This window comes from Aptenodytes patagonicus, unplaced genomic scaffold (genome assembly GCF_965638725.1).
Source record: "Aptenodytes patagonicus unplaced genomic scaffold, bAptPat1.pri.cur scaffold_88, whole genome shotgun sequence".
NCBI lineage: Eukaryota > Metazoa > Chordata > Aves > Sphenisciformes > Spheniscidae > Aptenodytes > Aptenodytes patagonicus.
This window is the reverse complement of record NW_027472036.1, coordinates 272557-288649: the sequence shown is the minus strand read 5'-3', so window position 1 is coordinate 288649 and position 16093 is coordinate 272557.

Below are 16093 nucleotides of genomic sequence, written 5' to 3'. Positions count from 1 at the left end.
CCCCCCTCCCCCCAGGGCTGCATTTACCCTCCCAGGGCTGCATTTACACCCCCGCCCCCCAGGGCACGGTTTGCGCCCCCCCCCCCCCGCCCCCCTGGGCTGGGATTTCCGCAGCAGGGCCATCATTATCCCAGCAGGGCCAGGCCCCAGGGCCGGGCGAAGCGGGCGTGGCCGGGCTCGCCGTGGCGGGGGCGGAAGGGGAGAGAGGGGTCAGCCGTGGCCCTGGCCCAGGCTCCCGCGGGGAGCCTCAGCCCCGCCGGGCGCAGGCCGGGACCCACCGCCCCAGGCCCAGCCCCGTTGCTTGGCAACCGGCGCCGCCATCTTGCCTGCCACACCGTGGCAGCACGCATGCGCCGCTTCACTCTCCCCGGTCTCACGGTGGAGGGGGGAGGGGGGAGGGAGGGGGGACGGGACGGAACATGCCGCTCGTCCCCTCGGCGCACTCCCATTGGTGGGCGAGGGACGGGGTGGAGAGAGGGGCAGTGTGGCCGGTTGACTCTGGCTGGACGCTGGGTGCCCACCCAGCTGCTTGGTCACTCCCCTCCTCAGGTGGACAGGGGAGAGAAAATATAACGAAAGGCTCGTGGGTCGAGATCAGGACAGGGAGAGATCACTCAGCAATTACCATCACGGGCAAAACAGACTCGACTTGCGAAAAAAATTAATTTAATTTATTACCAAGCAAATCAGAGTAGGGTAATGAGAAATAAAACCAAATCTTAAAAACACCTTCCCCCCACCCCTTCCTTCTTCCTGGACTCAACTTCATTCCTGATTTTCTCTACCTCCTCCCCCAAGCGGCACAGGGGACAGGGAATGGGAATTGCGGTCAGTTCATCACACGTCTCTGCTGCTCCTTCCTCCTCAGGGGGAGGACTCCTCACACTCTTCCCCTGCTCCAGCGTGGGGTCCCTCCCACAGGAGACAATCCTCCACGAAATTCTTTTTTTTTTTTTTTTTTTTTTTGAGGTTGGAAAAGACCTCTAAGATCATCGAGTCCAACCGTCGACCCAACACCACCATGCCCACTAAACCATGTCCCTAAGTGCCTCATCTACACGTCTTTTAAATACCTCCAGGGATGGGGACTCCACCACTTCCCTGGGCAGCCTGTTCCAATGTTTCACCACTCTTTCAGTAAAGAAATTCTTCCTTACATCCAATCTAAACCTCCCCTGGCACAACTTGAGGCCATTTCCTCTCGTCCTATCGCTAGTTACTTGGGAGAAGAGACCGACACCCACCTCACCACAACCTCCTTTCAGGGAGTTGTAGAGAGCGATGAGGTCTCCCCTCAGCCTCCTTTTCTCCAGGCTAAACAACCCCAGTTCCCTCAGCCGCTCCTCATAAGACTTCTTCTCCAGACCCCTCACCAGCCTCGTTGCCCTTCTCTGCACACGCTCCAGCACCTCAATGTCCTTCTTGTAGTGAGGGGCCCAAAACTGAACACAGTATTCGAGGTGCGGCCTCACCAGTGCCGAGTACAGGGGCACGATCACTTCCCTACTCCTGCTGGCCACACTGTTTCTGATACAGGCCAGGATGCCATTGGCCTTCTTGGCCGCCTGGGCACACTGCCGGCTCATGTTCAGCCGGCTGTCAACCAGCACCCCCAGGTCCTTTTCCACCAGGCAGCTTTCCAGCCACTCTTCCCCAAGCCTGTAGCGCTGCATGGGGTTGTTGTGGCCGAAGTGCAGGACCCGGCACTTGGCCTTGTTGAACCTCATACAATTGGCCTCGGCCTATTGATCCAGCCTGTCCAGGTCCCTCTGCAGAGCCTTCCTACCCTCAAGCAGATCAACACTCCCGCCCAACTTGGTGTCGTCTGCAAACTTACTAAGGATGCACTCAATCCCCTCATCCAGATCATCGATAAAGATATTAAACAAGACCGGCCCCAGTACTGAGCCCTGGGGAACACCGCTCGTGACCGGCCGTCAACTGGATTGAACTCCATTCACCACAACTCTCTGGGCCCGGCCGTCCAGCCATTTTTTGACCCAGCGCAGAGTTCACCTGTCTAAGCCGTGAGCCACCAGCTTCTCGAGGAGAATGCTGTGGGAGACGGTGTCAAAGGCCTTACTGAAGTCCAGGTAGACCACATCCACAGCCTTTGCCTCATCCACTAGGCAGGTCACCTGGTCATAGAAGGAGATCAGGTTGGTCAAGCAGGACCTGCCTCTCATGAATCCGTGCTGGCTAGGCCTGATCCCCTGGTTGTCCCGCTCATGCCTTGTGAGCGCCCTCAAGATGAACCGCTCCATAATCTTCCCCAGCACCGAGGTCAGGCTGACAGGCCTGTAGTTCCCCGGATACTCCTTCCGGCCCTTCTTGTAGATGGGCATCACATTGGCAAGCCTCCAGTCGTCCGGGACCTCCCCTGTTAACCAGGACTGCTGATAAATGATGGAGAGTGGCTTGGCGAGCACCTCCGCCAGCTCCCTCAGCACTCTCGGGTGGATCCCATCCAGCCCCATAGACTTGTGAGCATCCAGGTGGCCTAGCAGGTCATTGACTGCTTCCTCTTGGATTATGGGGGGTTCATCCTGCTCGCCGTCCCTGTCTTCCAGCTCGGGGGGCCGATTACCCTGAGGATATCCGGTCTGCCTGTTAAAGACTGAGGCAAAGAAGGCATTGAGTACCTCAGCCTTTTCCTCATCCTCAGTGACAATGTTCTCCGTGCATTGGTGTAGATGCACTTGAGCTGGGCTATCGATTTCGCCCCCGGCATCAGCACGCCACCCCTAGGCTCATCTCTAGTGAGCCTGGTTTTATCCCCTTCCCCCTTCGAACCTAGTTTAAAGCCCTCTCAATGAGCCCTGCCAATTCATGAGCCATGATCCTTTTCCCCCTGTGAGACAGCTGGACTCCATCTGCCGCCAGCAGGCCCGGTGCCGTGTAAACCTCCCCGTGATCAAAAAAGCCAAAATTCCGCCGATGGCACCAGCCCCTGAGCCACGTGTTGATCAGGTGTGTTTTCCTGTTCCTTTCAGTATCCTTCCCTGCCAGTGTAGGGATAGAGGAAAACACTACCTGTGCTCCCGATCCTTCAACCAGTCGCCCCAGTGCCCTGAAGTCCCTTTTGATCACTGCAGGACTTCTCTCTGCAACTTCATCGCTGCCAGCCTGTATAACCAGCAGCGGGTAGTAATCGGAAGACCGTACCAAACCAGGGAGCTTCCTAGTAATGTCTCTGACCCGGGCCCCAGGGAGGCAGCAGACTTCCCTGTGGGACGGGTCCGGTCAGCATATCGGGCCCTCTGTTCCCCTCAGAAGGGAATCGCCTATGACAATTACCCTCCTTTTTTTCTTAGCAGCGGCAGTCATAATGCGTGGGGCTGACTGCCTCACCCTAGGCGACCCCCTGGATGGACCTTCGTCTACATCCTCGTTTGCCTGGCCCTCAAGTTCCAGAGCCCCATATCTGTTGTGTAAAGGCAACCGGGAAGGTGAGGGAGGCCGGGCGGGGGTTCGCCTGGCACCCCGAGCAGGGACCTGTTTCCATTCCCCCCCCGTCGCTTAGGTCCCCTCTTTCTACCTGGTGGCAAGAAGGCAGGGGATCCTCTGCTTCTCGCGGAGCCTCCATCTACTACCTTTGCCTCAGGGACGGTAGGGTGCGGCTCCACCAATCTATCTCCCTCTCACACTCCTGGATACTCCTCAACCTTTCCACTTCCTCCTTCAGCTCTGCCACCAGGCCGAGCAGATCATCCACCTGGTCACACCGCACACAGGTGGTGTCTCTGCTGCCCTCTGGTACAGCTGACAGGCTCAGGCACTCCCTGCAGCCAGAGACCTGGACAGCTCTATGCTTGCGTGTGGGCTCCATCTGGGTTGCCACATTCCTTCTGGCAACGGCTTTCGGCCGAGTGGAAACCATAGCTGGTCCTCTTCTTGGAAGCTGACAATTACTAATTGAGTTAGCCTCTAGAGCCAGGACGGGGGGCTGCGCCTTGCCCGCTCGCCTTCCCTGCACGCCCTGTAGTCTTTAACAGTCCATTGTATCGTTCAATTTTCCCGGAGGCTGGTGCATGACAGGGGATGTGATATACCCACTCCATGCCGTGCTCTTTGGCCCAGGTGTCTATGAGGTTCTTTCGGAAATGAGTCCCGTTGTCTGACTCACTTCTTTCTGGGGTGCCATGTCACCATAAGACTTGCTTTCCAAGGCCCAGGATAGTGTTCCGGGCAGTGGCATGAGGCACGGGATAGCTTTCCAGCCAATTGTAAGCACATGGCGCTTGCCTTGGCGGGCTTGTGGGAGGGAGTGTTATATAGTCGATCTGCCAGGCCTCCCCGTATTTGTATTTTAGCCATCGTCCTCCATAGCAGAGAGGCTTTAACCGCTTGGCTTGCTTGCTTGCAGCGCATGTTTCACATTCATGGATGACCTGTGCAATAGTGTCCATGGTCAAGTCCACCCCTCGATCACGAGCCCATTTGTATGTTCGTTTCTCATTTCTTGTGAATACGAGTCAGAAGTCTCTTCAGTAAGGTCAGAAGTAAGATCGGCCCTTCCACTCTGTCTGCGCGCGGCTGCGGGGACACACGGGGGGACACACACCCCCCCACACCCACCCACCCCCAAGCCCCCCACCCCACTGCTGCGGGGCACCGGAGAGTCTGCGGTCGGGGGGGGGGGCCGCACCCACCGGCCGGCGGGTACGGAACTGCAGAGCAGGGAGGGGGAGCGCGCGCACGCAGGTGTGTGTGTCTGTGTGTCTGTGTGACTCCGTGTGTGTGTGTGTGTGTGTCTGAGCGTGCGTGTGCCGCCGGGGGGGGTGGTGTCTGCAGGGTCGCAGATACTTCTTCTACTACATTTGTTTCATTAAAAAAAGAAGTAATAACCCGGCAAGGGATGCCCCGTCCTGAAGTCTCCCGGCAGACGGCGAACTCGCCCCGGGGGCCGCCGCCTCTACCCGGTCCCCCGCCAGCTAGGGAGGAAAAAAGCCGGCCGGCCGGGCAGACTTGCCGCGAGCCGGACTGGGGGGGCGGTGCGGGGCGGAGACGAGCGGAGCGGAGAGGCTGGACGGGGCGGTGAAGCCGGCGAGCGCACGGCGGCCACCGGTTCGGGGCGGGGCGGGGCGGGACGGGGGTGGGGTGGGGTGGGGTGGGGTGGTGCGTGTGCCTGTGCCTGTGTGCGCGCGCATTGAGGGCGGCGGTGGGGGGGGTGGGGGGCGTTTAAGGAAACCGAAATTCTTAAAAATGGCTTCTTAATATTTTACTGATTTTCGTTTCTGTTGAAACCGATAAAGAAAACTAACTCTTGCGTGAGACAGTACGTTTAAACTTACTGCCTTGTATTAGAACCGCTTAAATCTCAGGAACGGGGGCGGGGGGAAGAAATGACCCCCCCCCGCCCCAGCCCGGCCTGGAGAAACAGGGACAGGGTGGCCCTTGTACCAGATTCGCTTAAATCCCGAAAAGGAAAAAAAAAAAAAAAGGAAATTGAAACTATCCAGTGACTGCTCCCACACGAAAGGTGCCAGGACTGAAAGCTGTCGCTGGCCCTCACCTTCCCTTGGCAGCCCTTCCACAGCCCCACAAACAGGGGGGCTCTGAGCTTGCCTAGCCACCTGTTGTGGTTTAACCTCAGCCGGCAACTGGGCACCACGCAGCAGCTCGCTCACTCTCCCCGCCCCCGGGGGCATGGGGGAGAGAATCGGAAGAGTAAAAGTGAGAAAGCTCGTGGGTTGAGATAAGAACAGTTTAATAATTGAAATAAAATAATAATAATAATAATAATAATAATAATAATGATGATGATGATGATGATGATGTATCCTCAAATACTCTATGATGTCTTTAATCTCAGAGTATGACTGCTGCTTGACATGTTCATTGGCCTCAAGTTGCGCTAGGGGAGGTTTAGATTGGACGTGAGGAAAAATGTCTTTACTGAAAGAGTGGTGAAACATTGGAACAGGCTGCCCAGGGAAGTGGTTGAGTCCCCATCCCTGAATGTATTTAAAAGACGTGTAGATGCAGCACTTAGGGACATGGTTTAGTGGGCATGGTGGTGTTGGGTCGATGGTTGGACTCAATGATCTTAGAGGTCTTTTCCAACCTTAATGATTCTATGATTCTATGATTGAGGTTTAGACTTTGGAAGAGAGTTATTGCTGGCCTGGTTTGCACTTGTGTCCCTTTAATTCCCTTTAAGTCTTGGACCTTGAGTGTGTAACACATCCTTTGAGGGGGGAAACACAGAAACATAGGCAGACTGGAATGAAGAGGACTTACCAGGTCATCAAGATGGATGGATTCTATGATCCTTACCATGTATGACCAGTGCAAGTAAATGCCTCATGGAGTTGTCCTGAAGACTTGGTCATGGTCAGGCAGGAGGCAATTAGTCTGCTCGGTCTCACACATACCCCATGTAGGCATTTTAATCTGACCTAATCCCCCACACTTCCACAAAAAAAGAAAGAATTGTCATTTCTAAGCAGTGAATCAATCGGTTTTCAGAAGAACAATTGAAAACCCAAGGGGAAAACATTCATGCACAGACAGGTCCAACATATCTGGGTGTGAGATTCACCAGCTGGGTCACTGGGAGAGCCTCCCAGGATGACCTTGCAGACTGAGGATGGGGGTTTCTGCCTCTGGGGATCTGAGACTCATTGTGGGATGCCAGAAAGAGCATTTGGGGATTGTGCAAGACTTGCTATGGGATGTCTAGGAAAGGGCCAATGTCTGGGAAAGGAAGGGATCAAGGTGGGTTTGGGAGGAACAAACATGGGAAACAGAGGGAAAAGGGGATAAAAGGAGCTGGTCACATGTAAACAGTTTGCTGGTTATACACTTGTCTGGCTGTGCCTGCAACTGGTCCCTCCAGCCTGTCATATTTTCTTACTAAAGTTCATTTCCAACAACTTTCTGGGGTGATGGGGCTCTCTACTCTTAGTACATATGGAGGTCCAATTGCCAGCCACTGGACTGGGAACCACAAGTCATAGGGGATCGCTTGTGTGCTCACAGGGACAGCAACTGAAGACTGTGTGCACATCATGTTGGTGTGTATGTCAGTGCGTGTAACCACTAGCGAACATCAAACCAGAAGTATCAGGTCTGGCTAGGATGGAGTTAATTTTCTTCATAGCCGCTCATATGGTCCTGTGTTTTAGATTTGTTATACTGATAACATACTAATGTTCTAGCTCTTGCTGAACAGTGTCAAGGCCTTCTCTGTTTCTCAGTCTGCCTCCCAGTGAATAGGCTGGGGAGGGCACAATAGTTTTGGAGGGAACACAACCAGGTAGATAACCCAAACTAACCAAAGACATAATCCATACCATTATTACATCATACTCAGTAATAAAAGGGAAAAGAGGGGGCTTTAGCAAGGTTAGCCACCTTTTGCTCGGGTATTGGCTGCGCATTGATCTACCCATGGCAGGTAGTGAGTTATTGCTGTTGCATCACTTGTTCTGATTTGTTTTCCTTCTCTCTTCTTCCACTTATCCTTCACTTATTAAACTTTTTTTTAAAATTGCAAACCCAAGTTTTCCTGCTTTTATTCTTCCTTTCTGCTTCCCCCATCCCACTGGGGGTGAGGGCAGTGGGGGGAAGTGAGTGAGCAGTGGTGTGGTGCTTAGCTGCCCACTGGGGTTAACTCACAACACCAGAGCAGCCAGCAAGTAGAATATGAGTCCTTGGAGCCAGTCATTTTAGAGACCCTAAGTCTGGACTGGATATTGGAGAGCCAAGACTTATAAACTGCACAAGGTCCAGGAAAGACCCCTGCGCTGCCCTACTTTTGTCTGGCCTCCAAGAAGGTATGACCCCTTTACTACTACTCTCTCAGCCCAATCACCCAACTGGTGTTCCACCCATCTGGTTGTCTACCTATCCAGACTCTTAACATCGTAACTTGGATACAAGAATATTGAGGGACACCATGACAAAAGTCTTCCTATGCTGAGGTAAATGGCATCCACTTTTCTCCTTTTATTCACAAATACAGGTAGGTTATCATGAAGGCAATCAGCCTGGTGAGGCATGATTTACCCTTGATAAATACACACTGACCATTCTCGGTCACCACCTTCTCCCTTAGGTGACTAGAAATGCCACACACAGACGACTCATTGAATGGCACACTCTCACCAAAGCCTGTGGTTCCCCGAGTTGAACTTCTGTCCTTTTTCAAACATGGGTACGATGTTTCCTTTTCTCCACTCACTAGGGACCTCTCCCATCACCAAGACCTTCCAAAGAATGGCCTTGCTATGAGGGAAGCCAGCTCTCGACATGCTCCCATGCAGCCTGTCCATCCCCACAGGCCTGCATGGGCTGAGTTCATGCAAGTAATCCCTGACCCCACCCTTATTCACTGCTGGTTGTTTTTATCCTCTGGAGACTTGACCCTACACACAAAGGCCTGTGGGACATTGTTGGTGAAGACTCAAGTAAAGGTGGCCTTGAGTTCCTCAGACCTATCTGGATCTGCTGTTACTAGATTACCCACCCTGTTGAGCAGCTAGGCCCACATTTTCCTTGTTTATTCTTTCCGTGTTAAGGAAGCGGTAGCAGCTCACCATCTTGCCCTTGATTTCTTGGTCTGCAAGGACCAAGCCTATGGAAGCATTGGCTTTCCTAAAAACATGGCTACTTCCCTGAAACGTGTTTCCAAATTCCTCCTTGGCAGCCTGCCCTGCTTCCACCATCTGGTTCCCCACCATCACCTCTGTAGTGGATGTTGGATGGGCTGGACTCCTCACCATTCTGGTAAAACACTTGGAGGGAGGAAGGGAGGGAGGGAGAAAGAAAAGGCAGGAAGGCAGAAAGGCAAGAAAGAAAGCAGGTGGGAAGGCAGGAAGGCAGGCAGGAAGGAAGGAAGGACAGACAGACAACTCAGTTCTTACAGTGGAGGGGGGGGGTCTGCAGGGGTCTGCACTGGCATCTGCCTAAGACCTACTAAGACTGAATGACTACACAGTCACATGTGTCGTGGGCTTATCCATGGCCACACACTTTGAAGTGCTCCAGCATGACCACATGCACAGCCACTGATGCTTCAAGGTGTACCTGCTGCAACATGGACTTATCCAGAGCCACAGATGCTTCGAGGTGTACTTTCTCCAGCATGGACTTATCCTTAGGCCACAGTCCCTTCAGAGGTATACCCTGCTGCGGCACAGACATAACCATGGCCACAGATGCTTTGAGATGTACCTCCTCTGCCATGGGCTTATCCATGGCCACAGATGCTTCAGGGTGTCCTGCTCCCCCGTGGACTCATCCACAGGTCACAGTCCCTTCAACTAGAGTTCACACTGGAGTTCCAGCCTGTCCAGTACAGCAGCACAGAAACAGCAGCGATGCCCTGGTCATCTGCCAGCCCAGGCGCATGGCCATTGCTGTTATCAAAATGTTCCCAGGTGCAGCAGAGTAAGACGATAAGCAGTATAGCACTACAAGCGAGCAGTGAAACCAAAAAGCAGCCATTAACGAGCACTAGGCTCTAATATACAGTAAGACAAGCAAGTCCCATGGCAAGCACAGAAGCCTGCTGATTAATAGCTAAACAGCAATGACAGCTATAAATTTGATCTAGCACATTCCAATTATCTCGAACCCTTCAAGCCCCACATTGGGCGCCAAAAAGAACTGTCATGGTTTGACCCCAGCCGGCAACTAAGTTCCACACAGCTGCTCGCTCACTCCCCCCCTGTGGGATGGGGGAGAGAATCAGAAGGGTAAAAGTGAGAAGACTCATGGGTTGAGATAAAGACAGTTTAATAGGTAAAGCAAAAGCTGCGCACACAAGCAAAGCAAAACAAGGAATTCATTCACTACTTCCCATCAGCAGGCAGGTGTTCAGCCATCTCCAGGAAAGCAGGGCTCCTTCATGCGTAGCGGTTACTTGGAAAGACAAAACGCCGTAACTCTGGACGTCCCCCTTTCCTTCTTCCCCCAGCTTTATATGCTGAGCATGACGTCATATGGTATGGGATATCCCTTAAGTCAATTGGGGTCAGCTGTCCCAACTGTGTCTCCTCCCAGCTTCTTGTGCACCCCCAGCCTACTCACTGGTGGGGTGGTGTGAAAAGCAGAAAAGGCCTTGACTCTGTATAAGCACTGCTCAGCAGTAACTGAAACATCGCTGTATTATCAACACTGTTTTCAGCACAAATCCAAAACATAGCCCCATATTAGCTACTATGAAGAAAATTAACTATCCCAGCCAAAACCAGCACAACATGACAGGTGAAATTCATTGTAGACAAGTGTACATATTTGTGTACAGGGATCAGCTACCCTCATGTCAGTGGTACAGTGCTGAAGAACATGATTTCTTGACCTGAAACTACAACTGAATGATGGAGCAAAACCCAACTCTGTATTGTGCTAAGAAAGAACTGACTGTATCAGCAGCCACACACAACACCACTTCCTCATGCACTTTTCAACTCCCCCTTGTGTCCCCTGTAGAATAAATATAATGCAGTTGCTCAGAGGGATTTTTCACTCACACCTGCGCTAGAAACCCAAACTATTCTATGATTCTATGAAAATCATCCTCAGTGGAAAGGCAGGGATGGATCCTGGAAAGTGTCTCTGAGCTCAACATTGGTGGTCCTGTGGGTTCAGCAAGAAAATTTGCAATAGTGCCATGATGATACTGCTGCTAATGCTGCCGTGAAAAGTAGAAGCGGTTGAGCACATGTGTCTTTGGGGCTTGGCAGTGTCCCTGTGTGGAACACTGTCCATGAAAACAGGGAGCTCCATTTCCCAGGGCAAGATCTCCCTCTCCCTAACTCTCAGAGCAGCATTGAGGTTGGCCACAGCACAGCAGTTGCTGCTGGTACAAAGGCCTCCCAGGTAAGGGCGGAGCCTGTTGAAGACCAAAGCAGATGTGTTTCCATTGCTTGTGCATGTGGTGAGCTTTCCTGAAAGAGTGAACACCTGTCACAACATGGCCCGTGACATGAGGGTGTGGGGAGAAGCAAGACATGAGCTGGAAGGAGTGGGAGGTGGCCACAGAGAAAAGAAACCAAGTTGGTGCCAGTCACATCTGCACAGCCTGGCTGTGGGGTGTGAGGGACAGGGGTTGATTCCCTCCATTGTCCAAAATAGTACCTAGCCAAATGATGTTCATTTTCAATAAGGTTTTATTGAAGGGGTAGAGGGTGGAGAGAAGAGGCAAAATTTGTACAGGAAAAGCATATGTTCACAGAAACGCACACACACGGCCCCATAGAGCAGTATGCCCAGTACTGGTGACAAGCTGGTAGGAGAAAAGCTCCTGAAGAGGGTGCATGGAACAGGCAGGTAAAGAGGGGGAAAGCCAGGCTTCCCAGAGCAGGCAGGGAGAGAGAGAGGGGTCTGGGAAGAGGCAGGAAGGGAATGCCAGGGCTCTTGGAGAAGACAGAGCGAGCCATTAGTATGCTCCCATCTCTGACAATCCCAATGAGAGCAATCCCCATAATGGCAATCCTCCTCCCATTCTGAATTCAAGATCTTGTGCTTTTATGCTGTGTTTGATTTCTAGAGAAATCCTAGCCTTTGGCCTCTTTGACCTGCACTATGTCTTCTGCTGTCCTAGAGGGATTTAGTTTCCCAGGCCATGACACATGCCTTTTTTAGCCTCAGCTCTTTGGGTTTTTTTTTCCCTTTTAGCTTTTCTTTCTTCTTTTTAGGTGTTTTTTTTTCCTCATCTGCTTTTCCTTTTCTTTATTGTGCCTGCCTCTGCCCATCCCAGTCAAATCCCACATGGGGGTTTGCTCACCGTGCATTCACCTCTGAGTGAGATGAAGGTGCTGATGCAGGGGGAAGCACCATGCTTTCTCTATGCCTGCCTCAGCACTGGAAAGAGGACTGTCAAATCCTGCCACTTCTCTTTTTCTCCGGGAAGGGACCCAGCTAGATGAGAGGGTTGAGGCCAGTGGAGGGCTTGCTGGACCATGTTGCCTGTCGTGGCCTTCTGGAGTGAATATTTGAGACAGATCCACAAGCACTGTGGGACCGTGGGTACGTGAGCTCTTCCAGAGAAGGTCAGTGCCACGTGGCTGCAGTGAACAAGAGATGGTAGCATTTAAAATCCCAAGAGAGGTGTGCAAGATGGCCTGAGCCTAAGGCAGCTCCAGTTTCCTTGTGGGGATGTGACCAAGCCTTTTAGGAGCAGGCTGAGGTGAGGTGGCAGGGCATGGGTTCTTGGCACCATCAGACTAGTAGGCCTGGGCAGGTAGAGGGCAACTTTCATCTGTGGGGTTGGGCTGGGACTAGCCACAGGTACCTCCCTGAGGAGCACACCTCTTGCGCTCCAGTCTGTGCTCAGGCAGGACTGGCACTAGGACAAGGGCTCCTGGAGCAGGGCAGAAGGAGCTCAGCTGGAAGAGCTTTAGACTGACAACCCACAGGTTCAAGCCCCAGCTTCAGCAATGTGTTCTCACTTGGCCTTTAGCAGAGCTGCTCTGTCTTCTTCCAGTCTTCCCTGGTCCTCATCCTTCCACCCTCCCCATGCACAGGGCAGATGTTTTCCCAGGCTGGGGACTGCTTGGGTGAGGCAGAGTGTAGCAAGAAGAGCTTCAGTAAGTGTGTTGGCAGCCAGAGAAAGGCAAAAAATTGTGGGCCCACTGCTCAGTGGGGCAGGGTGCCTAGTGACCAAGCACATGTGCAGAGAGTGTCCGTGAGATGATTGGTCATACATGACTCTCACTAATACACAATGTGAAGAGTTGCAGCCAAGGGTGCTGAGGGTGCTGGCCAAATTCATTGTAAGGCTGCTTCTGTCATCCTGGGAAAACCATGACACTCAGGGAGATTTCTGATGCTTGGGAAAAGGCAAACAGCCCACCTATCTTCTTGAAGAGCAAAAAAGAAGGTCAGGGGAACTACAGGCTGGTCAGCCTGATGTATGTCCCTGTGAAGGTGATGGACCAAATCCTCCTGGAAGCCACTTCCAAGCACCTGAAGGACAAGAAGGGCACTGGGAACTGCCAGCATGAACTCAACAAGGGCAAATTGTGCCTGCACAACCTGAATGCCTTTTACAATGAGATGATGAGCCCTTTGGATGAGGAGAGAGGTGGATGAAGTAGTCCTCAACAGCTTGATGAAAGGGGCTGCCTGGAACCTCACAAAGTTCATATAAGACAAACATCCCAATGATCTTGCTACTGCACTGGGATGACTCCATGCAGCAGGCCAGGCTGGGGATGACTGGCTAGAAGGCAGCTCTGCAGAAAAGGACCTGGGTGGGCAGTAAGTGGGACAGGAGGAAGCAGTGTGCCCTTGGAAGTAGGAAGGACAACTATAGCCTGGGCTGCATTAGCAAAATCACAGCCAGCAGGAAAAGGGAAATGATCCTTCACCTCCATTCAGGGACTGCATCAGGATTGCTGCGTCCAGTGTGGGGCTCCCCAGCATGAAAAAGACCCTCATAGACTATGGATAGTCCAGCAGAGGCCAGAAAGATGGTTGGGGCCTGGAGCATATTATGTATCAGGAGAGGCTGAGAGCGCCAGACTGGGGTATTTTTTTGAGAAATCCCTCACAGCCAAACAGCTGGAGCAAAGGCCTGGGGAGATGGTGGGATCTCAGTCAATAGACATATTCCAAAATTGTTGAGACAAGTCCCAGAGCACAGGATCTAGCACAAGCTGTCTGAGAACAAGCTTGGAGTAGAGACTAACTTTGGCAAGAGCTATGGCACATTGGGTCTGAGTGTCAGTACGAAACCAGTTTATTCGTTTAGTCATAACATTGGTGGGGTGAGGTATCAGAGTTGTGCCTGTATGCAGCCCCCACTGCAGTGAAGTCATTAGAGCCCAATAAATTATTTTTCCTTTTAAAAATAGCCTTTCTATCTGTGAGCACTTGTGCTACTCTCACAGCTCTCACCCAGCGGAAATTACTTTGGGATCCGATGGTTCCCCTTTGTATCAAGAACACTCCTGGTATGAGGACATCATGCAGGGCTCTCGCATGCCCCCAGCACAGTGTAAGCTCTTCTGCAGGGGGCATTCCTAGACTGGGACTCAGCACATGCTGTGGGCTGAGGACCACCACAGCCCATCTCCAAGGACAGCCTGATGAGAATCTCCTGGGACTATGCACACTAGCTGTGGTGACTGCTCCAAGCAGAGGCACATGCTGTGGGTGGCTGCATGGGCTCAGAGAGGGCATTCTGTGCTTCTTCCGCAGGCAGCCTCCTATTTGGCAGCCTCCCACCAGTGCCTCACTCACTTCCCACCCTAGCAGGATGGGATCAGAGAATAGGAAGAGCAAAAGTGAGGAAAGTCAAGGGTCAAGATAAAAATAGTTTAATAAGCAAAGGAAAAAAACCCAACAAAATAACAAGTGATGCAATGTCAGTCACTCACTACCTCCCACAAGTACACCAATGCCCCACCAGTCCCCAGCTGGACACCTGCCCAAAACACCCCTCCCCTCCATTTTTATTGCTGAGCGTGATGCTGTATGCCTTGGAAGATCTGTTTGGTAAATCTGAGTCAGCTGTCCTGGCTGCGTCCCCTCCCAACTTCTTGTGGGCCTTCAACCTACTCACTGTAAGGGAAGCATGAGAAACAGAGATGGTCTTGGTGCTGTGCAGACACTGTTCAGCAATAGCTGAACATTGTTGTGTTATCAACACAGTTTTGATCACCAATCCAAAACACAGCACCTTATGGGCTGCTATGAAGAAAATGAGCTTCCCCCCAGCCAGACCCCGTACACTGGGTCAAAGCTTTCTAGTGGGGAAGGAGGGCTGAGGTGGAAAGCCTGATCCTGCAAGGATGAGGGGGCTGGGGCAAGGGAGTGGGTGTCTGTCCTGGTTTCGGCAGGGATAGAGTTAATTTTCTTCCTAGTAGCTGGTACAGTGCTGTGTTTTGGATTTAGGGTGAGAACAATGTTGATAACACACTGATGTTTCAGTTGTTGCTAGGTAGTGTTTACACTAGTCAAGGACTTTTCAGCTTCCCATGCTCTACCGACTGAGAAGGCTGGAGGTGCACAAGAAGCTGGGAGGGGGCACAGCCAGGACAGCTGACCCAAACTGGCCAAAGGGATATTCCATACCATGTGACATCATGCTCAGTATATAAAGCTGGGGGAAGAAGAAGGAAGGGGGGGACATTTGGAGTGATGGCGTTTGTCTTCCCAAGTAACCGTTACGCGTGATGGAGCCCTGCTTTCCTGGAGATGGCTGAACACCTGCCTGCTGATGGGAAGTAGTGAATGAATTCCTTGTTTTGCTTTGCTTGTGTGCGCAGCTTTTGCTTTACCTATTAAACTGTCTTTATCTCAACCCATGAGTTTTCTCACTTTTACCCTTCCGATTGTCTCTCCCATCCCACTGTGGGGGGAGTGAGCGAGCGGCTGTGTGGAACTTAGTTGCCAGCTGAGGTTAAACCATGACAGTGTCCCAGTCTCTGTCCAAGAAGATGTAGGGTGAAGAGAGAAGAGGAGCTTGAGCTGGAGCCAGAGAACAGCTGGAGAAGAATTTGCTGATTTCTCCGGGATCAAGAGAGGGAAAGGTGGTGGGAGTGAGATCCAGGTGATGATCTTGTTTTAGCCCTCAGAAAGAGGAACTGCTCACTCACTCCAGCCTCTCCACCTCCCCTTGCAACAGGAGAAGCGCAGGTTCCTAAGACATGCCTGCATCAAGGCCTGGACAGAGAAGGGAAGAGAGGTGTGTGAGTGTAACCCACATGAGCCACCCAATAGAAATGGCTAATTTTGCCTCAGTAGTGCAGTGAAAGTAGACCTTCATTAGTGGCTGACATGTGAGCTTCATGCTCTTGAAATGTGCACCACTGTGGGACTTGACTCCCATCCTGGGAACCCACAGTGAGAAAGATGCCCTCATGATGGTCCTTGGAAAATATTTACATATTAGGCCAAATACCTTTTCTTAACTTCTCCAGAAAAGAAAACCTTGACACTTCAACAGTTCCCACACGCAAGACCACCAAGGTGTCTATTATCAAGGAAAAAGCAAACCCATGACATTTTCAGCATTGCTTCCTAAACAATAACATTTCTCTCCAAGGACCTTTTGCTTTCTTCCCCTTGCCACTCCAATTTGTCTCACTTCTAAAGAGCTAGCTGGTACCCAGAGCTTTCAAAGGAAGTAGAAGCG